Source organism: Ictalurus punctatus, chromosome 3, assembly GCF_001660625.3.
Source record: "Ictalurus punctatus breed USDA103 chromosome 3, Coco_2.0, whole genome shotgun sequence".
NCBI lineage: Eukaryota > Metazoa > Chordata > Actinopteri > Siluriformes > Ictaluridae > Ictalurus > Ictalurus punctatus.
Genome location: NC_030418.2, coordinates 31,988,778 through 31,992,982, shown reverse-complemented (window position 1 = coordinate 31,992,982; position 4,205 = coordinate 31,988,778).

Genomic DNA, 4,205 nt, shown 5'->3' with positions numbered 1-4,205 from the left:
TTCTGTACAGAACCATGGAGAACATCACTGAAAGACCAGTAGTCTTGGAGAGAGAGGAACAGGTGTGGAAAATCAGTAATAATAAAGGAAGGTACTGGGTGCACTGGGTGTTAGTTTGAGGAAGGGCATGGCAGGAATCTTAGAGGCAGAATCATAAAGCACTTCTGGCGCTTCCAGACAGTTTGCTTGTTAGCAGGCCAAGCAGAGGCTAGAGGTTAATTTGGTATCTGGTGCCGTGTTAAACAAAAGGTCAGTGCTACAAGTCCTTAAGTCATAAACAAGTGTGGTTAAGAACCATGTACACACCTAGGTCCAGGTTAATGAATATTCAATGAACAGTTTTTCCCCTTCTGTAGCTTCCTTCAGTTTGTATCCTGAAGGGGTTTTAAAAGAAAAGAATTAGCTTTAATTCCTTTTTTAATCAAAGAAATCATTCACTTCATCATTGTGCGGCTTTTAAAGATTCTCTAGCAGGACTGATAATAATAATGGAGTGGTAGTAAAGCTACTGGCATAATGTAATATGCACACACACACACACACACACTCATACACGCACGATATTGACCTCCTTGGTGTACTGCGGCTCATTCTTGACTTTATTGGACGGGTGCCAGGAAGCCGGACTTGTTAAGTGATACTGAATGAAAACACAATGGAGCCAGGGAGACACAACTTGGGTTTCACAAGCTTTTCTCTCCACCATTGTGGCAGTTGCCTGGAGAGGAAAATGAGAATGTTTCCCTTCGTCTGTGTTCCAAAAAAGACGACATTTCAACCTTATCGACCTGTCCTTCCAGAGCACTGCCGGGCTGCAGCTCCATGTTTTCTTTGATGGCGAAATAAATAAAGCTGCCGAGTTACTTTAGGCATTAGCATGGCTCCTCAGCATTCATGAAAATGCAAAAACTGATTTGCTGGAGACAAAAGCAAGCCTTAGTGCCGTACAGACCGTGCACACGTTGCGTGTCTTGGAGCGATGCCTCGATCCCTGACTGACGCAAAAGTGGTAACTCAACAGTAATAGCATCCCAGCGAGGCCAGATGGGACTGTTTTTCACCCTGCTTCAAAAGACACTGGGGTGCTCAGATGGACAGTGGCACAGTTGATTCGCTGGCACAACCTGCCTCACCTTTCGCAGCTCCCAAAGACCTGAGAGGGAGGGGAGGCGAAATGAAAAGATTACAGAGCGAGCTGGAGCGGGGTTAGAAAAGAGGAGGGGTGGGTCAGCAAGAGCCAAGGGGAGACAGGAGGAAAACGAGACGGAGAGGGGAGGGATCCCTGAGTCGCCGAAGGCAGTCAGTGGTAAGAGGATGGAGGGGAGAGAGGGGAGAGTCTAGACTGCATTGACCTTTGCGGCCGAGGGCTTTCTCTCCAGGGTCAGCCTGGATATGGAGGAAGGATAATGGAAAAACCTCAAGGGAGTTTTCAAATGAAAACCATATTGGCTGGCAGAGTGTACTCGTCCCCTCCTTCTCCTGCCCCACCAACCTTTTCTCCATAATCCTGATACTGGGTGGAGGTAATAGCTTGGAAATCATGGTGTAGTGTTGCCTTGATCAAAAATGGAGCCTGGAACTTGGGCCTCTTCAAACCCATAGATCCATCGCTGCCTGTATATATGTAATTTATTTATATATCAGAACATAGGAGGTTATGGACTCCAGCCAGAATTTGATTCAAATCTCTAGCTTTGGCCTCTAGACCTGTGATAAGTATTTTTTTTTAAATAGGATCATGTATGAAATGGTTGAAGCCATGTTGAAGTCGCTGTACATTATATTCTATTGTGATTATCGGTCACAAGTTTGGTCAGCGTTATTTACACTGCCCACTGCCCTAAAGTGAAGACTAATGTCAGAGTCTTATAATAAATTATTAGTTAGTCCTGTCAGTGCAATATTCCATTTCTCCAACTGAAGCTAACTGAAGCTAATGATACACATCGATATATCGTCTATGTACTCCACCATTTGGATTGCGACTGAAATATATCTCGACTTTGCCATGGTTACTTATGACCTCTGAACCCACTGTACACTGCGGGGAAGATCGTGGGGGAGAGAACGAGGGGAGAAAAGAGGCCAAGTCCAGGGCACGAGTGCTCAGTGCAATTTGGAGGAAATCCACAGAGCCTCTCGGAGATGAAAGAAAAGAGCTTTGTGTGGATGACAGTGATGCCTGAGAGAGGCTATACAGTCCCAGGCAGCCATGGTTGAGGGCCACGAGTTCTCCACCCCTTGGTAGAAGTGGTCTCTATGACCCCAATCCTGAAGGCATGCACACATACCCCAAGGGGAGGAAGTTAGTCAAACCCCTTGTTATAGAGAGAAAGAGAGAGAGAGAGAGAGAGAGAGATGAGTGAACTAGTTTTCCTGCATCCAAATTGCCTTTTGTCAACTGTTCATTCTTCATTTATATTGTACAATATAATTAAACCTTATAACCTGTGCTGTCAACTAATCTGGAAAGGTTCTACAAATTTCCTCCTTGTGCTTCAATGATTTCTTTATTTCATTCTTCTAAAAGGCTGTTTAATCTGTTAAATATGCAAACCACAACATGATATTTTTTTATTATGTATTCTGTGAAACTTGAAATTTGTTGAACTTGTTGCATTACTTCCTATCACATTGTTCAGTGCTTGGCCCCCTTGAGCAAATCTCACCCAGGTTCACTTGAAGCAAACCCCAGACCATTGTTTTTAGTTGGACCATAGATTGGTTTACATGACCCCAGCCTAGTTTGTAACAAGTTTTATAATCTCTTACATAAGCTAATGTAGCATAATGTGGAGGAAAAAGTGTGAAAACATCATTTGAAAAAAAGATATGACAGCTATTAGCTATTACTATCTGTGAGTGTTCAGCTAGAATCTATAGAGTTGTTCGCTAAACTAGATGGACTATAGGTCAGTTTCCATGACTGCACCCTAGTACATCATGTGACAGCTAGCTATTAGCATTCAAATTGGTTTAATCTGCATTTTCATGCTAGTACTTTTTCTTTCAGATGGACCAAAGACCTGTTTCCATGACCACACCCTTGGTTTAATAAGTTTTTAGTATTTTACATGAGTAAATGTACGGTGGGACGGTGACTTAATGGTCAGCACGTTTTCCTCGCACCTCCAGGGTTGGGGGTTTGATTCCCACCTCTGCCTTGTATGCATGGAGTTTGCATGTTCTCCCTGGGCTTCTGGGGTTTCCTCTGGATACTCCAGTTTCCTCCCCCAGTCCAAAGACATGTGTTGTAGTCTGATTAGCATTTCCAAATTGTCCGTAATGTGTGGGTGACTGTGTCCTGTGATGGGTTGGCACACTATCCAGGGTGTCCCCTGCCTTGTGCCCTGCGTTCCCTGGGAACTAGGCTCCAGGCTCTCCGTGACCCTGTATAGGATAAGCGGTACAGAAAACGGATGGATGAGCAATTGTGGCGTACTCTGGCAAAAATGTACAAGTATAAAACCATAAATTCAAAGATTTTTGCATCTGTTTTGCAGGTAGAACTACAGCAAATAGGATGTGCATTGCTAATGCTAACAAATCTTGCTTGGAGTGCAGCTACATAAATAGCCAATGTACAGTATCTGTTATATTTACAATGATGATGTCTCTGGTTATATCCTGGTTATACTCTGCACCTTAGGAAATGTCCACATCTGATACTGTAATGATTCAGCTTTTGATCAGGTAGAAACAATCTGGTTTTAGACTGTGTGATATCAGCGGTGTTTTAAGAGTATTACTGACATGAAATGATCCCTATAAAATCTTGGTTGAATCCTATAGCCGATTGTACAATAACGTGTATTCTCCATGTCATTATACGATGAAGATCCTCTGACGATAGACCTGTGATTGAAGAAAATGACTATGTTCTGTTCACGTCGTCAATCAGCACGATGTAGAAAACGGGCTCACGTTAACACAAACATACTTCGAAATGAGTTCGACTTAAAACACCTTTTTGTTATGTCTGTGTCCATGTTTTGTTTATGCTTCACCATTGCCACAACTGTATTTGTAGCTGTCCCGGGAGTTTTGTGTCATCCTATGCTGTCCTTTTATCGGTGGCTTTTAGACGAGCTTCATAGCATTACTCAAACCGTGAGACCGCCATTCTCAAATGGCGACCGAAGAATTATTTTACAGTGTGTGATTTTTTTTGTAAATACGGTACAATTTTCGACACCTGATTGAGC